The following is a 24,755-nucleotide window of genomic DNA, read 5'->3' on the forward strand; positions in this document are numbered from 1 at the left end:
GGAGGAGCATGCTGCTCCTCTTAGGAACATTACACATCCTTCAATTGTGGCGCACTGGCACTTACTTGGCACTGGCAGGCGGCAGGCATTGAGTCAGGCAGCAGCTGTCAGCGAGGACACATCTGTTGCAGTAGAAGAGAGCAGTAACCACTTGCATGGTGATGGGTTAGCAAGATGTGGATTAATGTGGCAGTATTGTGTGGGACATGATATTTAAATGATTGGGTTTAATTATGATAAGAAGTGAATTGATGACTTAAAGGTAATGCTAGACTTGCACCCTGACTGGTTCTAGACACCCCCAGCAGCAGAGCTAGAAATGTTTTTCCGGTGGTGCACACCCTAATGTAATATGCTGTGCACGCCGATGGTTGGCAGATGATGGAATCCTGGATTTATAATGTCATGTGGAGGCTGAGACTTAGGACCTGATTCAGAGGTGCACACAGTTGAGGCTGTGTACTTTGCCAGAGTCGAGGATGCCATAATATGCAAATGCTAGTTTCAGCCCTCCCCTTGTGTACTAGTGTGCGCCAAAATGTGCAAGCCCTGAGATGCCCACTTTCAATGCCCATGCACACTGCAACACTGCCAGTGGTTCTGGACAATTCAACATTGGTGCACCGGGGTGCGCATCATCAACACTTACACCTGCCCTAAAGCAGGAGCAGTGTCTCCATCTGAACGTGGCCTCTGTGACTGCGTCTCTGCATTTGGGAACGCAGCTGCTTTCACTGACACGCCCTTGGCGCTCTCTTGATACGCCCATGCAATGGGGTTTTTTTGCATTCACTTCAGGCCACCTCTCAGGAATGGCTTTTGCTTTGCCTCTTGCTTTCTGTTACCTTTTCTCACGTATGAAATAGCACCTTTGAGCCTATACTTAGGGTAACTCATGCGCAGTCGGGGTTTTTAGAATATTTTGCACATGCACAGTAACAAATAATCCCTCAGCTACGTGAGCATCAGCTTTGTGTGTGGTTGGCCTGCACCCCTGAGTCATGTCCTTAGTCTGGCTAGCACAACTGAGCAACATGGTTATAATAGGACACAATACAATGAGAAACTGTTCTGAAATGAATGACCCTGGGAGGCATTGTGTCTGATACAGCAGAATACTCAGCACCGCCTTATTACTATAGACCTGAACTGATATAAAACACTCAAGTATTGCTTTATGATGAGATTGGATCTCACTAACTCATTAACTATATCTGCATATTATATGTGTCAGACATATGTGCTATTGAGTCAAGTGAAAAACACTTAAAACACAAGCACTGTATTAAGAGGCCGCTCACTAGATTTTCTAAATATAGCGCAGGTGAATACATGGAGTTATACACCCTCCAATTAGCCAACATTGCGGATGCGGATCTTACTGGATCTCACAAATTTGGGAGCTATGGACTGATTCAGCAGAGGACGGAATTGCAAAGCCGCACACAAGCAGCTTTGCAATTCCGTCACACCACTGCATGCATTAAAAATCTGCATGACCCTCAACTGGCCAAGTGAAACATGGGGACATGCAAGCCAGCTGTCGCAGATGAGGGAGAGGCCATGAAATCTCAGTTGGGCAACGGGGATCCTGGCCTCTGCCCCCCTCCCAATGGCGGTGTCACGCCTCTGTTTTGGGAAATGGAGGTGTTCACTGCGCCTTCCCCACCCAGAAATGGCAGCGCACTTTCAATCACTGACAGTCAGCTGCCGGACTGCGTGCGTTCACGCAAATCCATACTGCACATGCGCAGCATGGGTCCTGTGTCCTGCCATCCTGCGGCAGGCTGGTTGAGCAGGTGGGATGACTGGCTAAGTGAGCGGGCGGGCGTGACCTCTGATGTCACGCCGCCACGTCTATAGAGGTCATGGCCCTGAGCTTCCCAGAAGAGCTCAGCGGCAGCGCTGCCCGGGACTCACTGACTGCAGTACTGATCAGCGGATCTGCCGGCTCTGACGGCAGTGCTGCACACTGAGCAACCACCCGCGGCACACTAGTGTGCCACGGCACAGCGGCTGAAAAACGCTGTTCTAGAAGATAATACCTGGAATCTGATTGGTTGCTATGGGTAACATCACTTCTTAAATAGAACTCCCATCTTAGTAAATTTTCTCCCAAGGCTTATACATCTCCCTCATACTATGTACTGAAGGCAGTGTAATGTGGCATAATATGAACTGGGAGCACTCTCATGTTGTACAGCATGAACTTGGAGCACGGTCATGTTGTACAGTATAAACTGGGAGCACTATCATGTTGTACAGTATGAACTGAGGGCACTGTCATGTTGTACAGTATGACTGGGGGCACTACAGTGTGGTATAATATTAACTGAGGACACTACTATGTGGCATAATATGAACTGGGAGCACTGTCATGTTGTACAGTATGAACTAGAAGCACTGTCATGTTGTACAGTATGAACTTGGAGCACTGTCATGTTGTACAGTATAAACTGGGAGCACTGTCATGTTGTACAGTATGAACTGGGGGCACTGTCATGTTGTACAGTATGAACTGGGAGCACTACAGTGTGGTATAATATTAAATGGGGACACTACTATGTGGCATAATATAAACTGGGAGCATTGTCATGTTGTACAGTATGAACTGGGGGCATTACAGTGTGGTATAATATTAAATGGGGACACTATTATGTGGCATAAAACAGCTGCAGTGTCTCTCTAGAAGCATTGGGTGGGGGTACCTTCAAATATTGCTCACAAAGGAGTCTATTTACTAAGCCTTGGATGAAGATAAAGTGGACGGAGTTAAAGTACCAGCCAACCAGCTGCCAGGACCCGGTCAGGCTGCAGTAAGCTTTAGTTACCGCAATCTGGCCAAAGGAGCTTGCCATGGTGATGCCTGGTTGTGATGGTGATGCCTGGCTGTGGTCTTGGTCGCAGGGCTGGGATCGCAGATGCAGCATTGAGGTGTCTGCGTCCTACACACATCTCCTGCTGCTGCTTTGCACCTGAGATAGACGGAATTGTGCAGCCGCTTGTGCTGAATCAGGCTTCGACTCCACCATGAAACCCTCTTGTACCTGAGCAGTCTGACTCATTATAGCACTGCTGTCAATGCTGCCGTGGGCACTTTCATTACCGCGGGCCCCTGTGCAATGCCGGACGTTCCATCAGTGTTGCAGGGTGCCTGCAGTGCACCCTGCATCGCAGCAGCAGAGCAGCCAGCACTTACACTTGTTTGTCTGTGGGTCCCTTCAGGGCCCCTAGAATGTTTGGGCCTGGTATGGCTGTGCCCCTAGTCCCCCTCCCCCCCTGTCGCCTGGCCTGTACCTGAGTATTTTAGATGAAAATGTGAGTCCAGCTGAAACGTGATCTAACCTAGGTGACGGAACAGGAAAATGACGTAACCACACCAGCAAATCTACAACTGAGTGCTGAAACAGCTAGAAAAATACATGTAGACTGAGGCAAAACCCACTGTTAGTCCCACTGTAATAAGGTGCTTGTGTCTGCTGCAGTTATTCTGTGGCTCTGGGGTGTCCTCACTTTTATATGGAGCATGCAGGCTCCACTATCTCTATACTCAATAACTAAGTAATGCTGCCTATACAACACTACAGTACCTCACCCATCACAGTGCATGCAGTGACTGCCATACTATACAGAGAGCATGCAGGCTCCACTATCTCTATACTCAATAACTATGTCATGCTGCCTATACAACACTACAGTACCTCACCCATCACAGTGCATGCAGTGACCCCTGTACTATACAGAGAGCATGCAGTGACTGCCATACTATACAGAGAGCATGCAGGCTCCACTATCTCTATACTCAATAACTAAGTAATGCTGCCTATACTACACTACAGTACCTCACCCATCACAGTGCATGCAGTGACCCCTGCACTATACAGAGAGCATGCAGTGACTGCCATACTATACAGAGAGCATGCAGGCTCCACTATCTCTATACTCAATAACTAAGTAATGCTGCCTATACTACACTACAGTACCTCACCCATCACAGTGCATGCAGTGACCCCTGCACTATACAGAGAGCATGCAGTGACTGCCATACTATATAGAGAGCATACAGGCTCCACTATCTCTATACTCAATAACTAAGTAATGCTGCCTATACTACACTACAGTACCTCACCCATCACAGTGCATGCAGTGACCCCTGCACTATACAGAGAGCATGCAGTGACTGCCATACTATACAGAGAGCATGCAGGCTCCACTATCTCTATACTCAATAACTAAGTAATGCTGCCTATACAACACTACAGTACCTCACCCATCACAGTGCCTGCAGTGACCCCTGCACTATACAGAGAGCATGCAGTGACTGCCATACTATACAGAGAGCATGCAGTGACTGCCATACTATACAGAGAGCATGCAGGCTCCACTATCTCTATACTCAATAACTAAGTAATGCTGCCTATACAACACTACAGTACCTCACCCATCACAGTGCATGCAGTGACCCCTGTACTATACAGAGAGCATGCAGTGACTGCCATACTATACAGAGAGCATGCGGGCTCCACTATCTCTATACTCAATAACTAAGTAATGCTGCCTATACTACACTACAGTACCTCACCCATCACAGTGCATGCAGTGACCCCTGTACTATACAGAGAGCATGTAGTGACCCCATACTATACAGAGAGCATGCAGGCTCCACTATCTCTATACTCAATAACTAAGTAATGCTGCCTATACAACACTACAGTACCTCACTCATCACAGAGCATGCAGTGACCCCTGTACTATACAGAGAGCATGCAGTGACCCCATACTATACAGAGAGCATTCAGTGACTGCCATACTATACAGAGAGCATGCAGTGACCCCTGTACTATACAGAGAGCATGCAGTGACCCCATGCTATACAGAGAGCATTCAGTGACTGCCATACTATACAGAGAGCATGCAGTGACCCCTGTACTATACAGAGAGCATGCAGTGACCATCATACTATACAGAGTGCATCCCAATGACCCTCACATAATAAAGAGTACAGAAGATGGGGCTGTGTGGGGTGACATGAACAGTCAGTGTAGTGCGGGTGGTGGTATCTGGTAATACAAATAAGTAGCCTAGTGATACAGATGAATAGTGAAGTGGACATCCTGACACATGAAGGGAGAGTCATCCTAGAAGCTCTGTTCTCTGAGAGCCTGATCTGAGCAGCTAATTCAGGCTGTATGTGTCAGTAATACAGCTGAGCTCTTGTCCTAATGTGAGCTGGAGGCACAGTGCTGAGAGTTTGCTGAATCCCAGGTTCCCTGTATTAATGCTGATGGACAGAGCGCATCGCAATCTACATCCAGGGCTACTTTTAAGCAGGATCCCAGGGCCCGATTCAGACCCGCTCACTAGGATGCGTTCACTCGTAGCTGCCGATGTTTGCATTGTCCGCATGCGTATGCATTGCAGTGCGCGAACTAGTCCATGTGAGCAGGAAGCGTTCGCTCGCTGCACATAGAAAGCCCAGCAGAATGAGTGACAGGACAAGCCGTTTGTGGGCGGTGACAGCGGTTGGTCTTTGAAAACGGGGGAGTGGAGATGCGAACGCAGGCGTGCCCTCGGCTCCTGAACCTCTTCATAACTATGACGCAATGTCCTGGGCCAAAATGTATTTTCCATAAGATAAGTTTTATTTTAAAGTCCCTTTTGAGTGCCTTTATTTCTAAATACTATATTTTATGTATATATATAATATACTGTACATATATAATTGTTTTTCTATAGCTCCACCCACAGTTCCTGAAAGTATTTTTCCAGAAAACCAGCCCTGTCTACACCAATGTGACGTTTGCAGCCTCACTTTGTGAATTTCTATTAAAAGAGCTAATTGGGGATTTATCGTCTGATGCCATGTTGGTAATAAACTATTCGTAAATGAAATAAAAGTAAAGTGTATGTAATAACATGTGCACGTATTGTATGTGGAATCAGTATGTTTGACCGCCGGACGTGAGCCCGGCTGTTCAAATCCCGACACCGGCAGCCCGATGGAGGAGATTCCGACAGCGGAGGTAAGTTTACTATTCCTAACCCTTTCCCCCCCCCAACCCACCTTTAGGGGTGACTAACCCTAACCTCCCCCCTTAGTGCCTAATCCTAACCTTCCCCCCGTTAGTGCCTAAACCTAGCCCCCCCCTCCTCGCACCCTAAACCTAACCCTCCTGGGGGGGTGCCTAACCCTAACCTCTCCCCTAGTGCCTAAACCTAACCCCCCTTTCTCTGCACCCTAAACCTAACCCTCCCGGGGGGTGTCTAAACCTAACCCCCCCTTCCCCTAGCCTAAAGGTGCGTACACACTAGGCGATCAGGAAAGACAGTACGATTACGACATCGTAATCGTACCGTCGTTCCTGATCCCCTGTAGTGTCTGCACTGAACGATCAGTCAGTCAGTGCCGGCACCCTCCATCATTCCTGAACATGCCAATCTGTCGTTATCGGCAGATTGTGCTGCATGTTCAGGCGATGGACAATGTCGGAAACGACCAGCGGGAGTGCACATCGCTGGTCGTTTCCGACATAAAAGTGCACGATTTGTGCATGATTACTGAGCGATTGCACGAATACGATGTCGTAATCGTGCAGTCGCCCAGTAATATCGTCCAGTGTGTACCCACCATAACCCTAACCCTCCCCGGTGGGGTGCCTAACCCTAAGTATCCCCGGGGTGTCCCTAAACCTAACCCCCCTATCCCCAGCCGGTGTCCTGTCGGAGTTCCGCTGTCGGGATTAACATAGGCGTCGGTATTTCGATGCCTATGTTAGATCCCTTGCCGGGATTACGACCATGCGTCCGCCAGTCTCATAACTACATACCATTGTATGCTCCTGGCTTACCATCACCATCAGTGGCGGGCTGGGCCGGGGGGCAGGGTGCCATGTGTCCCCCGGGCCGCAGCGCCATGCGGGCCGAGGCAGTCTGTGTCTCTGTGACACAGGCTGCACCGCGTGTATAGCGCTGACCGGACGGAGTTCGGTCAGCACTACACAGTGCCAAACACACAGCCGCCATCTCCGGCAGCTGTGTTTGTTTTGATCAGCAGCCAATGAGAGTCTGACAGACTCTCATCGGCTGCTGCTGCGCCCACTGCGGGAGCCGCTCCATCCTCCGGCTCCTGCAGTGGGTAATGGCAGAGACGTCATGACGTCATATGACGTTTCTCCCATAATGCAGAGCGGTCCGGCCCGGGAGGACGAACGGAGGAGCGCATGGCGGCGGCCCGAAGCGGGGATTCAGGTAAGTGTTTTTCTTTTCTTTTTTATTGCATGTCTACTGGGGAGATACCACTACTGGGGGCACTACAAGGGGGGGACCACTACTGGGGGCACTATAAGGGGGGAACCACTACTGGGGGCACTACAAGGGGGAGACCACTACTGGGGGCACTACAAGGGGGGGAACCACTACTGGGGGCACTACAAGGGGGAGACCACTACTGGGGGCACTATAACAGGGAGACCACTTCTGTGGGCACTACAAGGGGGGGGCTACTACTGGGAGCACTACAAGGGGGGGAACTACTACTACTGGGGGCACTACAAGGGGGGGACTACTACTACTGGGGGCACTACAATGGGGGGGACTACTACTACTGGGGGCAGGGGCAGAACTATGGGAGACAAAGGAGGTGCCTGTCGCCGGGCTCCAGCTCTGAAGGGGCACCTCCTCCATTGCCCAACATATTCATCCATATGTAACAATGTAACCGGAGTGTACTGTCCCGGCCGCCCAATACATGGCACCCCTTCCCGGCACCTGAGAAGCCACCATACACCACCATAGTGGAGAGCTCCATGTCAGATCATCAGCTGCTGCCTTCGTCTATCTATAGCCTGTCTGCATCCGAATTGCTACATTACAGTGTCAGCGGCTGTGACGGAGGAGAGGGGGGCACTAAATTATAACTTGCCTCCGGGCGTCTGGGATGAACTTACGCCACTGACTGGGGGCACTACAAGGGGTGAGAATACTGCTACTGGGGGCACTACAAGGGGGGGACTACTACTACTGGGGGCACTACAATGGGGGGGACTACTACTACTGGGGGCAGGGGCAGAACTATGGGAGACAAAGGAGGCGCCTGCCGCCGAGCTCCAGCTCTGAAGGGGCACCTCCTCCATTGCCCACAACATATTCATCCATATGTAACTATGTAACCGGAGTGTACTGTCCCGGCCGCCCAATACATGGCACCCCTTCCCGGCACCTGAGAAGCCACCATACACCACCATAGTGGAGAGCTCCATGTCAGATCATCAGCTGCTGCCTTCGTCTATCTATAGCCTTTCTGCATCCGAATTGCTACATTACAGTGTCAGCGGCTGTGACGGAGGAGAGGGGGGCACTAAATTTTAACTTGCCTCCGGGCGTCTGGGATGAACTTACGCCACTGACTGGGGGCACTACAAGGGGTGAGAATACTGCTACTGGGGGCACTACAAGGTGGGACTACTACTAGGGGCACCACAAGGGGAGGGAACTAGTACTAGGGGCACTGCATAGGAGGGAGGGGACTACCACTGGGGGCACTGCATCGGGGGACCACTGCTGGGGGCTCTATATAAAGGACAATACTGGGGGTACTGCATAGGGGGAGACTACAACTAGGGCCACTATTTAAGGGGCACTGCATAAGGGTTATAACTATTGGGGGCACTGCGTGGGGGGTGACTGCTATTGGGGACACTATAAAAGGGTACCACTACTGGGGGCACTATATAAGGGGCTTACAACTGGGGGCACAAGGTGCACTGCACAGGGGGGGCCACTACTGGGGGCACTGTATAATGGGCACTGCATAGGGGGGAATCACTACTGGAGGCCTGCATAAGGGGGTCCTCTCCTGGGGCACAAGGGACACTGCATATGGACACCACTATAGGGGGCTGCCCGTAAGCTTTTTTTTAAACTTTACATTAATCCCATATGGACCCGCCTCCTCCATGGAACACTTGGGGGGGGGCGCCATAGCAGGCACGTGCTCCGGGCACCCTGGCTACACGCTACTCCTCTGCCAGGGCCACCTGCATGCATTTGCCCCCAGGCTAAAAGTTGCCAGCCAGCCCCTGATCACAATAACGGTGTATCTTCTCCTGCCCTATAGTAAGTGCAACAGATGTTCCTGCTAACAGGTGTATATACATGTACATGCTGGCCTGCGTGCGCCGCATATGCGCGAACACACCCACACTGATCTATGCGTCTTCCGCCTCCCTGCTCATTAGTTAGTAAAGCATTCAACGATGCATTGTTACTTTTGTGCGCATTTATTTTCCCGTAAGGTAATCTGGCGTACGTTCATACACTGCGTCTGCCCCTATCTCTCTGGGCATGATTCAGCAGCGGACGCAATTCTGCGATTTACTCAGATCGGGTGATTATTTGCCATTGTGCATGCGTATAAGTCGCACTGCGCACATGTCGCGATAGCTTTGCGATTTCGTACACACATAGGAATCAATTATGAAGTGAGTGTCATGTGGTCAGCGTTTGGGGGAGGGAATGAGGGGGTGGCTAGGTGAACGCAAGCGTGTCTGCCTGTTTAAACGCCGTGAGCGTGCACGAATTAGCCATTGTGATTGTATTTGCAGCATGAGACCGGTCTGCGTGCGAGGAGAGCTGCAGTTTTTGCGGATGGTCAGACTTGCCGTAAATGCTGTTTGATGTGCGTCTATGGTTCCGATGTTTACGCAGGAGTGCGACATTAGTTGAATATGAGAAGGCAGCGTTGTCATCTTTATTCTGGCTGAGCTTTGGCGTGTATTAGCATATTTTCGCAGCTGCATTCCGTGCAAAATTGCAACTGCGATCGTATTAGCTTTTTAGTCAGGCCTAGGGGTAAATTCACTAAGATTCCAGTTTCCAATCTCGTGTGAGAATGTGGCAAACTCACTGTGAAATAGAAGTTTTATAACACTCACCTCCTGAGCTGCGAGTTTGGGTGAAAACATACACAAATAATTTTTTTTTATTTTGTTTATTTTTAACTTGTTTAAGTAGGGTTAATTATTAAAAAAAAAAATGACATAAGGTCCCCCCCCCAAAAGACTAACCAGCCCCGGACTTGCCAGCCTGTCCTGGTACCTAAAATTACGGAAAACAAAACGAGTAGGGTTCCCCCGTAGATTAGGTACCAGCACCAGGCTGCAGGGCCAGTTCTAGTTTTAATTATAGTGGTAAACATTTTTTAGTAAATTAAAACCAGCCCTGGGCCCTTTCTAGCTGGAGCTGATGCCACAGCTAGGGGTGCCCTTTAACCGGGCCCTCCAGCCGCAGCATCAGCCCTGACCACTAGTCAGCCCAGGCCAGGGATCCTGGGGAGTTGGGGACCCCTCCAATAAAGGGCACCCCTGGCCTAGGCTGATAGTTCGGGGCTATATCTGCCACCCCTCTCCTTAAACTCTCCTCTAAACTCGCAATTTGGAAGAAAAACTCACTTTCAGCTAAACTCACTTCTTAGTAAATCTGCGAGTTTGATAAGGGAAAAACTCACCCGAGTTTTGGTGAAGCAAAGTGAGTTTAAAAACGAAAAAACTCGACCAAACTCACTTCTTAGTAAATTTACCCCCTAGTGTCTTTACTCTACTTACAAGATGAGGAGTTTCAGGATTTTACACATTCCCATAGCCACTGTCATTCCCATCCGTCCATCCCAGATCACACACTCCCAGCTGTACGTGACTGCAGGCACGTGTGACGTGATGGATGACTCTTCTCAGCTCAATAAAAGTCCAAATTCCCCAAATCTCTATGGGCTGTATTTACTACAATCCGCATTTTTTGGGGTTTCCCAATTCTTTTTTTTTTATTTTTTTGACACACATTACTTTTAGGGGAGCAGGCTTTTTTTTTTTAAGCCTGCACCCCTAAACCCCAATTCTGCACTTTTTTTCGCCACCTATTCACTGGAGAAAACTTATCCCTGTTTTTTTACAAAGTCTTTTCGCACCGGCAAAAAGTCTTTGAAATTGAATACGGGGATAATTGAAACAGGCGGAAATAACGGACTTTTCACCTCTAATTGAATACGGCCCTATGTTGCTTTAGGTAAGAGCCTGTGTTATAGCAAAAAATGATGCTGTCAGTCCGGCTCTTACCTTAGTCTTCTTAGGCGGCTGCCTGATCTTTAAATGTTCCCGGCGTGTGGGTAAATGCCTGCTTGGCACAAACGGGAGCTGCGGGTGGTGCACTTTAATATTTTTAAACACAGCAGCACAGACGGAACTCACTGAGCCAATCCGTGCATCTGTGTTTATATTTATCACACACAGATGCAGGCATCATGGATCTCCCAGATTTGTGCATGCTGCATAAGTCTGCCGCCGAGTCCCGCAGCCCTCACCGCCGCCGCTGTAGCCCGCACCGATGCCGCTGATGCCAGTAGGTAATTATGGCCGCTACACTATGTCTTACCTGATTCTAAAGTCTGGCGTATGGCGCTTCTATGTAGTGGCGTGCCATAAGTTCCTTAAATTGTCTTTGGGTTTTCCCTATGTAAGCTAAGCCACATGGACATGTGAGCATCTATAGTACATAGGTGGTACTACAGGTAACCGCAAAGTAAATTTTGTACCGTCTACAGACCGACATGTTACACAACCCAGGCATCTATGACATCCATTTTTCTGTCTCTAAAAGTGTGTACAGTAGGATGTGTCTTGTCCCAACCAGTAATATCAAGTTTAACTACATAATCCCTTAGGTTTTTATTTCCAGTATTACTGGGTACACGTCTGCTATGGGCCAATGATGTTACATCCTGCTCTGTAGTTATTATTGGACACCACTGTTTGGCCTTTTTAGTAACTGTTCCGCTCCAAGGGGTGTATCGGTTAACCCAAGGGAGACAATGTAGGTAAATTATTCTGTGTGTGCCTACCTGTCTGTAATGTACGGGCTCGTGGAGTCTTCATAATCTTTCTTTTAAGTTTCTCTAACTCATCGCGCTTATACCCTCATAATACAAATTTGACTAACATCTCATCCAAGATGCTTCTATCTGACTAGGATCCGAAGTTATACGTCTAGCTGGTAAGAATTGGGAATAAGGCAATCCTTTGCGGAGTGGGACTGGGTGAAAGCTGTCATGTCGCAACAGCGTGTTTCTATCTGTAGGCTGGGAGAATAGGGAGGTACTTAGGGTCTGATTCAGAGCCGCACGAAAGCGGCCGCTCGTTCGTTCTGAGCGATGTTTGCCCAACTGCGCATGCGTACGGATCGTAATATGCATGCGCGAACCAGTCAGTGCGGCCGAAAATCGTTTGTACGCTATATAGCGAGTGCCTGCTATTTTGAGTGACAGGAGGAGGCGTATGTGGGTGGTAACAGGGGAAGGTGCTTGAAAACGGGGAGTGGAGATCCGAACGCAGGCGTGCTTAAAGGTCAAAACGGGCGTTTTATGGGTGTGCATAATTAAAACAGCAGCGTCATTGACCACATCACTGGGTTATTTTATAGCCAGAACTGCTCGCAAGATTGCGGTAGGAAAAACCAACCACAAGAATAGCGAGCAGTTCATACGCTGGTCGATGTACTCGATTAATCTAATAAATAGCGGACATGACGTAGGATGCGAGCGGCCAGGGGGCGTAGTTATCCAAAAAACGACCGCAAGTTTTGTTTGTTCGTTCAGACATAGAGGCGTGAATAGACCGCAAAGAGCGAACGGTTCATTTGAATAGCCACCCCTATTTTCTGAACGAATGACCGCAAATAGCGTCCGGCTCTGAATCAGGCCCATAGTCTACCATAATGCCTACATCCAGATATTCTATGCTACAGTACATTTGCTGATCGTTGGTACTATGGATTAAATACACGTTTGCAAAGTTTTAAAGCCTCCGAGTGCCGCTGCTTGTTTGTATTGCCCGTATATTAGACAATTTCCAGAGGGCACCGTAGCAGGAGAAATCTGCGTGTGGAGAGAGCTGACTCACACCACAAAATAATATAACATTGAAAGATGAGCCCCTATATGTGGGAGAGGACAGTCACATCATGGAACTATCCTCAAGATATTTGTTTAATTATACAATGTATTTATTTTTATCTTTATTATTTATATTTAACAGTATTTGAATGTTCCTTTTACGGAAAAAAAAAAAACCTCATATGATTTGGGCTTTCCTACTACTTATGAAACTATGGGCTCTATTTATTAACATTATTACTAAAATTACTAAAGTAAAGTGATAAAGGCTGTTCTGTGTTGTCACACCCTTATCACATTATGTTAGTATCACCTATAGTTATTACAGGGCAATTGGAGTAGAATTCGTAAAATTCTACTCCAACCCCTAAGTATCACTTATTTTTATTAATCAGATCACATTTCCCATAACTGTAATGGGAAATGTGATCCGACCAAAGTTACTAATAATAAATTGTAAAAAAATATCGGGGAAAGCCCTGTGATAATAACGTCACCTGGAGGTAGCGTTATCCAGGGTCTCCCCAGTTATCGGACTCCTACTCTGCTCTAACAGGCAGAGCAAAGTCCGGAGCCGGCCCCAGTTATCAGCTGTGTGGTCTAAATAGATCCCACACTGATCACTGCTACACACACCACACACTGATCACTACTACACACACCACACACTGATCACTACTACACACACCACACGCTGATCACTGCTACACACACCACACACTGATCATTGCTACACACACCACACGCTGATCACTGCTACACACACCACACGCTGATCACTACTACACACACCACACGCTGATCACTGCTACACACACCACACGCTGATCATTGCTACACACACCACACGCTGATCACTGCTACACACACCACACGCTGATCACTACTACACACACCACACGCTGATCACTGCTACACACACCACACGCTGATCACTGCTACACACACCACACGCTGATCACTGCTACACACACCACACGCTGATCTCTGCTACACACACCACACGCTGATCACTGCTTCACACACCACACGCTGATCACTGCTACACACACCACACGCTGATCACTGCTACACACACCACACGCTGATCTCTGCTACACACACCACACGCTGATCACTGCTTCACACACCACACGCTGATCACTGCTACACACACCACACGCTGATCACTGCTACACACACCACACGCTGGTCTCTGCTACACAGACCACACGCTGATCACTGCTACACACATCACACGCTGATCACTGCTACACACACCACACGCTGATCACTGCTACACACACCAGACGCTTATCTCTCTTACACACACCACACGCTTATCTCTCTTACACACACACACCACACGCTGATCACTGCTACACACACCACACGCTGATCTCTGCTACACACACCACACGCTGATCACTGCTTCACACACCACACGCTGATCACTGCTACACACACCGCACGCTGATCACTGCTACACACACCGCAGGCTGATCACTGCTACACACACCACACGCTGATCACTGCTACACACACCGCACGCTGATCACTGCTTCACACACCACACGCTTATCACTGCTACACACACCGCACGCTGATCACTGCTACACACACCGCACGCTGATCTCTGCTACACACACCGCACGCTGATCACTGCTACACACACCACACGCTGATCACTGCTACACACACCACACACTGATCATTGCTACACACACCACACGCTGATCACTGCTACACACACCACACGCTGATCACTACTACACACACCACACGCTGATCACTGCTACACACACCACACACTGATCACTACTACACACACCACACGCTGATCACTGCTACACACACCACACGCTGATCATTGCTACACACACCACACGCTGATCACTGCTACACACACCACACGCTGATCACTACTACACACACCACACGCTGATCACTGCTACACACACCACACGCTGATCACTGCTACACACACCACACGCTGATCACTGCTACACACACCACACGCTGATCTCTGCTACACACACCACACGCTGATCACTGCTTCACACACCACACGCTGATCACTGCTACACACACCACACGCTGATCACTGCTACACACACCACACGCTGATCTCTGCTACACACACCACACGCTGATCACTGCTTCACACACCACACGCTGATCACTGCTACACACACCACACGCTGATCACTGCTACACACACCACACGCTGGTCTCTGCTACACAGACCACACGCTGATCACTGCTACACACATCACACGCTGATCACTGCTACACACACCACACGCTGATCACTGCTACACACACCAGACGCTTATCTCTCTTACACACACCACACGCTTATCTCTCTTACACACACACACCACACGCTGATCACTGCTACACACACCACACGCTGATCTCTGCTACACACACCACACGCTGATCACTGCTTCACACACCACACGCTGATCACTGCTACACACACCGCACGCTGATCACTGCTACACACACCACACGCTGATCACTGCTACACACACCGCACGCTGATCACTGCTACACACACCGCACGCTGATCACTGCTACACACACCACACGCTTATCACTGCTACACACACCGCACGCTGATCACTGCTACACACACCGCACGCTGATCTCTGCTACACACACCGCACGCTGATCACTGCTACACACACCACACGCTGATCACTGCTACACACACCACACGCTGATCACTGCTACACACACCACACGCTGATCACTGCTACACACACCACACGCTGATCACTGCTACACACACCGCACGTTGATCACTGCTACACACACCGCACGTTGATCACTGCTACACACACCGCACGCTGATCACTGCTACACACACCGCACGCTGATCTCTGCTACACACACCGCACGCTGATCACTGCTACACACACCGCACGCTGATCTCCGCTACACACACCACACGCTGATCTCCGCTACACACACCACACTCTGATCACTGCTACACACACCACACGCTGATCATTGCTACACACACCACATGCTGATCACTGCTACACAGACCTCACGTTGATCTCTGCTACACACACCACACGCTGATCACTGCTACACAGACCTCACGCTGATCACTGCTACACAGACCTCACGCTGATCACTGCTACACACACCACACGCTGATCACTGCTACACACACCGCACGCTGATCTCTGCTACACACACCGCACGTTGATCACTGCTACACACACCGCACGCTGATCACTGCTACACACACCGCACGCTGATCACTGCTACACACACCGCACGCTGATCTCTGCTACACACACCTCACGCTGATCACCGCTACACACACCCCACGCTGATCACTGCTACACACACCACACGCTGATCACTGCTACACACACCACACGCTGATCTCTGCTACACACACCACGCGCTGATCACTGCTACACACACCACGCGCTGATCACTGCTACACACACCACGCGCTGATCACTGCTACACACACCACACGCTGATCACTGCTACACACACCACACGCTGATCACTGCTACACACACACCACACGCTGATCACTGCTACACACACACCACACGCTGATACACTGCTACACACACCACACGCTGATCACTGCTACACACACACCGCACGCTGATCACTGCTACACACACCGCACGCTGATCACTGCTACACACATCACACGCTGATCACTGCTACACACACCGCACGCTGATCACTGCTACACACGCCACACGCTGATCACTGCTACACAGACCACACACTGATCACTGCTACACACACACCGCACGCTGATCACTGCTACACACACCACACGCTGATCACTGCTACACACATCACACGCTGATCACTGCTACACACACCACACACTGATCACTGCTACACACACCGCACGCTGATCACTGCTACACACACCGCACGCTGATCACTGCTACACACACCGCACGCTGATCACTGCTACACACACCACACGCTGATCACTGCTACACACACCACACGCTGATCACTGCTACACACACCACGCGCTGAGCACTGCTACACACACCACGCGCTGATCTCTGCTACAAACACCGCGCGCTGATCACTGCTACACAGAACACACGCTGATCACTGCTACACACACCACACGCTGAGCACTGCTACACACACCACACGCTGAGCACTGCTACACACACCACGCGCTGATCTCTGCTACAAACACCGCGCGCTGATCACTGCTACACAGAACACACGCTGATCACGGCTACACACACCACACGCTGATCACTGCTACACACACCACACGCTGACCACTGCTACACACACCACACGCTGATCACTGCTACACACACCACACGCTGATCACTGCTACACACACCACACGCTGATCTCTGCTACACACACCACACTGATCACTGCTACACACACCACACGCTGATACACTGGTACACGTGTTATGGGAGTGTCATGGGCGTGTTATGGGAGTGTCATGGGCGTGTTATGGGTGTGTTATGGGAGTGTAATGGGTGTGTTATGGGAGTGTTATGGGAGTGTCATGGGCATGTTATGGGAGTGTCATGGGCATGTTATGGGAGTGTCATGGGCGTGTTATGGGAGTGTTATGGGAGTGTAATGGGAGTGTTATGGGTGTGTTATGGGTGTGTTATGGGAGTGTCATGGGAGTGTCATGGGAGTGTCATGGGAGTGTTATGGGTGTGTTATGGGAGTGTTATGGGTGTGTTATGGGAGTGTCATGGGCATGTTATGGGAGTGTCATGGGCATGTTATGGGAGTGTCATGGGCGTGTTATGGGTGTGTTATGGGCATGTTATGGGAGTGTCATGGGAGTGTCATGGGCATGTTATGGGAGTGTTATGGGAGTGTCATGGGAGTTTTATGGGTGTGTCATGGGAGTGTCATGGGCGTGTCATGGGAGTGTCATGGGAGTGTCATGGACATGTTATGGGAGTGTCATGGGAGTGTTATGGGTGTGTTATGGGAGTGTCATGGGCATGTTATGGGAGTGTCATGTGCATGTTATGGGAGTGTCATGAGCATGTAATAGGAGTGTCATGGGCGTGTTATGGGAGTGTCATGGGCGTGTTATGGGAGTGTCACGGGCGTGTAATGGGAGTGTCAGGGCCGTGTTATAGGAGTGTCAGGGCCGTGTTATAGGATTGTCATGGGCGTGTTATGGGAGTGATATGGGCGTGTTATGGGAGTATTATGGGAGTGTCATGGGCGTGTCATGGGCGTGTCATGGGAGTGTCATGGGCGTGTCAAGGGAGTGTCATGGGCGTCTTATGGGCATGTCATGGGAGTGTCATGGGCGTGTTATGGGAGTGTCATGGGCGTGTTATGGGAGTGTCATGGGCGTGTCATGGGTGTGTTATGGGCGTATTATGGTAGTGTCATGGGCATGTTATGTGCGTGTCATGGGCATGTTATGGAGTGTCATGGGTATGTTTCGGCAAGTGGCTACATTTTCTTTCACACCACCACAGCCACAGAGACATGGGCCCTGATTCAGAGCCGGACGCTCTGACCAGAGCGCTCGCTCTGAATCAGGGCCCACCTCCATAATTATGGAGCGTCCTCCTGGACGCTCGTATAGCTGTGGGTCACCACCCACAGCCTATACGAGCGTGCAGGTTGATGGTCGCGATGGTCTTGACCATCGCGACCATTGCCACTGCGAGCCGGAGCCTGCGGTTGAGTTTCTCAACCGCAAGGCCCGGAGTGATTTTGGCTCTATCAGAGCCAAAATCACTCCCACTGACATCACTAGTGATGTCAGTGGGGCCGGCTTCTGACGGTAGGCGTTCCCTTGGGAACGCACCCGTCTGGGAGGCACGCCCCCGGCATGCCCACCAAATGGGGCGTGCTGTCAATCAACATCGACAGCACGCCCCCTTTGATCAGACACAACGAGCGAAGGAAAGTCCTTCGCTCGTCGCGTCTCGCGCATGCGCACGACGGAGCTCCCTCCGTCGTGCGCATGCGCAGTGCACACCATCGACCCACTTGCGAGCGGACAGCCGCTCGCGAGTGGGTCTGAATCAGGCCCATGGTGTCTATGTACTATGCATTGGAGAGAGGTAGAGTGTCAACAAAGATAAAGTACTAACCAATCAGCTCCTAATGCTGGGTACACACTATATGATATGTTGTCTGATCCGGCGGATTGGATGACATATCGGGCACATCGGCCAGTGTGTACCCATTATGATGCTGACGATGCGTGTTCCCGCTTGTCGTCAGCGACTTTACCCATGCAGGTCCGACAGGCGATAATGTCAGCGGACGCCATGCTACCGCATGGCCCCTGCCGTCGCTACCGGCATTGGCAATTGTCTGTTGCACCCTAACCGAGGGTCCCACCACACATGATATTGGGCTGGGGACACATCGCTAAGTGTGTACCCAGCTTAACTGCCATGTTACAGGCTGTGCTTTTAAAAATTACGGTCAGCAGCTTAATCTTCGGTATTCAGGTCCCTCTGAGCCCCTGAGGGCGCCATGGAATATATCACCAGCATACTGAAGGGCTCCTCTACAAGGTTTGTCAATGTTTGGGAGCCTTGGACCTCCTATTTCCAGATTCCCCCTACATTTAATTGATAATTTTCTGGTGTGGTTATTTGATATATAGACCCTGTCTTTAGACTTCCGAGCCTGCTGTGGCTCTATCCAGTCGGGTTTCCCCTCTCCCGACCCCCACTTACTCTTTCTTCTCTTGCCTTTCCCTTTTTCTTGTCCTGCTTGGGGAATAACGCCATATGCATGATGAATCTCCCAATAAAAGGTGTCCTTTGCGGTGTGAGAACTGCCGGGTTTATGATGCAAAAGTCTCTCTGGGCATGCATTCTAGTCAACCAGCACAAGTGCATGCCGCAGAGGAGCCTGGGAGGGATTCTGTGAAATCTCCCGAAAAGAAGCCCCTAGACCTCTATTAGGCAACACCATCTATAGATTGCGATCCCTATCAGGTCAAGGCTCCAGGCTTGGTGAATATGGAAAATGTGGTCAAACCCCCAAAACTGGCATTTTCAGAGGTTTGACTGCATTTTTAGCGTTGATGCATCCCTCCCCCTATGTTAATTATAATTCTCTAATTAATATAATTGAGGAATGGAGATTTCTGATTATTTACGTTTAAGCTTTTATGTCAGATTATTTATTACCAGTTCTTTATACAGCGCACACATATTCCGTAGCGCTTTACAAACAATATTTGGCCATTCACATCAGGAGCCAATTATCCTACCAGTATATTTTTGGATTGAGGGTGGAAACCCACATAGTAACTAAGAGGCTGATTCGTACGTTTATCCGATGATGATCATATATCTCTGATGTTTCCGGGTCTGCGCATGTGCGGAACGGGTCCTGCGATTACACTTGCAGACCCCCTCAATGACTGACATGCTGCGGAGTTTGGGAGGCGTGGCTGGTCACTGTTCCCGGAAACAGGGTGTGTCACACCGTTTTCTGGGTGGGACGAGGCCAGACTCTGCGTCAGTGGATGCAGATTCCTGGCCTCTTACATGACCAGCACCCGGTCATGTAAGAGGTTTTCTGGGTACCGACTCCGCACATCTCTGTATTTTATACTGTAGCTTGTATCTAGTTTTTTTTTTTTTTTGTATTGTTTTTTTAGTTATTAGTAATATAAACATTTGCACTTTCTGGATGTGCGTCTTTTCAACCTCAATAACCACATAGGTATATATTCATGAAAATATACAGCTTTTAGGTCTAATTTTCTCAAAGCACTTACTAGATTATACACTAATTAAATCATTTCCAGGGGCACTTCGCTTGTAAGCCTGTACATCTAATCACGTCATGTAGAATACATTCTCTATACCACTCCATTCTAATTACTCCTCTTCAATAAATATTAACGTACAAAGCCTGGAGAATAAGAAGAGATTCTGAGAATGTCATGTAATGTGCGGAATAGGGGGATTGCACTGTGCAGCTGGTAAGCACTGAAACATAGGGACAGGTGGGGGAAAACACTGCAACATAGGGACAGGAGGGGATAAACACTACAATATAGGGACAGGAGGGGGAAAACACTGCAACATAGGGACAGGAGGGGGTGAACACTGCAACATAGGGACAGGAGGGGGTAAGCACTGCAACATAGGGACAGGAGGGGGAAAACACTGCAACATAGGGACAGGAGGGGGTAAATACTGCAACATAGGGATAGGAGGGGGTAAGCACTGCAACATAGGGACAGGAGGGGGAAACCACTGCAACATAGGGACAGGAGGGGGTAAATACTGCAACATAGGGACAGGAGGGGGTAAACACTGCAACATAGGGACAGGAGGGGGTAAACACTGCAACATAGGGACAGGAGGGGGTAAACACTGCAACATAGGGACAGGAGGGGGTAAGCACTGCAACATAGGGACAGGAGGGGGGTAAGCACTGCAACATAGGGACAGGAGGGGGGTAAGCACTGCAACATAGGGACAGGAGGGGGGTAAGCACTGCAACATAGGGACAGGAGGGGGTAAGCACTGCAGCATAGGGACAGGAGGGGGTAATCACTGCAACATAGGGACAGGAGGGGGTAAACACTGCAACATAGGGACAGGAGGGGGTAATCACTGCAACATAGGGACAGGAGGGGGTAAACACTGCAACATAGGGACAGGAGGGGGTAAACACTGCAACATAGGGACAGGAGGGGGTAAACACTGCAACATAGGGACAGGAGGGGGTAAGCACTGCAGCATAGGGACAGGAGGGGGTAAGCACTGCAGCATAGGGACAGGAGGGGGTAAGCACTGCAACATAGGGACAAGAGGGAGTAATCACTGCAACATAGGGGCAGGAGGGGGTAAACACTGCAACATAGGGACAGGAGGGGGAAAACACTGCAACATAGGGACAGGAGGGGGTAAGCACTGCAACATAGGGACAGGAGGGGATAAACTTTGCAACATAGGGACAGGAGGGGGTAAACACTACAACATAGGGACAGCAGGGGGTAAACACTGCAACATTGGGACAGGAGGGGATAAACACTTCAATATAGGGACAGGAGGGGGATAAACACTTCAATATAGGGACAGGAGGGGATAAACATTGCAACATAGGGACAGGAGGGGATAAACACTTCAATATAGGGACAGGAGGGGGTAAACACTGCAACATAGGGACAGGAGGGGATAAACACTACAACATAGGGACAGGAGGGGAAAAACACTTCAATATAGGGACAGGAGGGGATAAACACTACAACATAGGGACAGGAGGGGATAAATACTTCAATATAGGGACAGGAGGGGATAAACACTACAACATAGGGACATATGGGGGTAAACACTGCAACATAGGGAGATATGGGGGCAAACACTGCAACATAGGGACATATGGGGGTAAACACTGCAACATAGGGACAGGCGGGGGTAAACACTGCAACATAGGGACAGGCAGGGGTAAACATTGCAACATAGGGAGATATGGGGGTAAACACTGCAACATAGAGACATAAGGGGGTAACCACTGCAACACAGGGACAGGAGGGGGTAACCACTGCAATAAAGAGACATAAGGAGGTAAACACTGAAACATAGGGACATAAGGGGGTAAACACTGAAACATACGGACATAAGGGGGTAAACACTGCAACATAGGGACATTACATAAGGGAGTAAATACTGCAACATAGGGAATTACATAAGGGGGTAAACACTGCAACATAGGGACATTACATAAGGGGGTAAATACTGCAACATAGGAACATAAGGGGGTAAACACTGCAATATAGGGACATTACATACGGGGTAAACACTGCAACATCCAGTGTTGCTGTGTTTAACCCGTTGAGGAAACTCTGGTGGAGGTCCGCAGCGGTCCTGATGTGCAAATCGGTCATCCGACCTGGGTATAGGGGCGAAAGACTAATCGAACCATCTAGTAGCTGGTTCCCTCTTCGAAGTTTCCCTGAGGATAGGGACATTACATAAGGGGGTAAACACTGCAACATAGGGACATTACATAAGGTGGTAAATACTGCAACATAGGGACATAAGGGGGTAAACACTGCAACTTAGGGGCATTTCCTGGGACACAAAGTGTCAGGGTCTAATCATAAATACCGGGAACTGTCTCTGTAGAAATTAGGGACAATTGGTAAGAATAGATTATAGCTGTGCTGCTAGACGGGCAGTGGGCCATGAGGGAGAGGAGGGCGGTTGAAGTGTCTGACACAAGTCTGCATCGCTCTAATAAGAAAGGTGAAGTGAAAAGTAAGATAGATAAGAGCAGCTACAGCTACATGCATAGTAGAAGGTGAAATTACATATATAATAAGCAAACAGTAAAAGTGTTAAAATTGCAAAAAAGGGAAATGTGTGATAATGCAATGCTCTGAAGCAGACCAACCAAAGCAATCAGGGGACCCATACCCCAAAAATCAACCCACAGCTGCACTACAGTATATAAATTGTAGGACTTACCTAATACAACTTCCTCCTGCACAGTAAGCACAATGGCGGTAAGCACTACTGAGCCAACTTCCTCCTGCACAGTAAGCACAATGGTGGTAAGCACTACTGAGCCAACTTCCTCCTGCACAGTAAGCACAATGGCGGTAAGCACTACTGAGCCAACTTCCACCTGCACAGTAAGCACAATGGCGGTAAGCACTACTGAGCCAACTTCCTCAAGCACAGTAAGCACAATGGTGGTAAGCACTACTGAGCCAACTTCCTCCTGCACAGTAAGCACAATGGTGGTAAGCACTACTGAGCCAACTTCATCCTGCACAGTAAGCACAATGGTGGTAAGCACTACTGAGCCTACTTCCTCCTGCACAGTAAGCACAATGGTGGTAAGCACTACTGAGCCTACTTCCTCCTGCACAGTAAGCACAATGGTGGTAAGCACTACTGAGCCAACTTCCTCCTGCACAGTAAGCACAATGGCGGTAAGCACTACTGAGCCAACTTCCTCCTGCACAGTAAGCACAATGGCGGTAAGCACTACTGAGCCAACTTCCTCCTGCACAGTAAGCACAATGGTGGTAAACACTACTGAGCCAACTGCCTCCTGCACAGTAAGCACAATGGTGGTAAGAACTACTGAGCCAACTTCCTCCTGCACAGTAAGCACAATGGTGGTAAGCACTACTGAGCCAACTTCCTCCTGCACAGTAAGCACAATGGTGGTAAGCACTACTGAGCCAACTTCCTCCTGCACAGTAAGCACAATGGCGGTAAGCACTACTGAGCCAACTTCCTCCTGCACAGTAAGCACAATGGTAGTAAGCACTACTGAGCCAACTTCCTCCTGCACAGTAAGCACAATGGTGGTAAGCACTAATGAGCCAACTTCCTCCTGCACAGTAAGCACAATGGTGGTAAGCACTACTGAGCCAACTTCCTCCTGCACAGTAAGCACAATGGTGGTAAGCACTACTGAGCCAACTTCCTCCTGCACAGTAAGTACAATGGCGGTAAGCACTACTGAGCCAACTTCCTCCTGCACAGTAAGCACAATGGTGGTAAGCACTACTGAGCCAACTTCCTCCTGCACAGTAAGCACAATGGCGGTAAGCACTACTGAGCCAACTTCCTCCTGCACAGTAAGCACAATGGTGGTAAGCACTACTGAGCCAACTTCCTCCTGCACAGTAAGTACAATGGCGGTAAGCACTACTGAGCCAACTTCCTCCTGCACAGTAAGCACAATGGCGGTAAGCACTACTGAGCCAACTTCCTCCCGCACAGTAAGCACAATGGCGGTAAGCACTACTGAGCCAACTGCCTCCCGCACAGTAAGCACAATGGTGGTAAGCACTACTGAGCCAACTTCCTCCTGC

The sequence above is a fragment of the Taudactylus pleione genome, unplaced genomic scaffold (genome assembly GCF_031769625.1).
Source record: "Taudactylus pleione unplaced genomic scaffold, aTauple2 ptg000486l, whole genome shotgun sequence".
In the NCBI taxonomy this organism is placed as follows: Eukaryota; Metazoa; Chordata; class Amphibia; order Anura; family Myobatrachidae; genus Taudactylus; species Taudactylus pleione.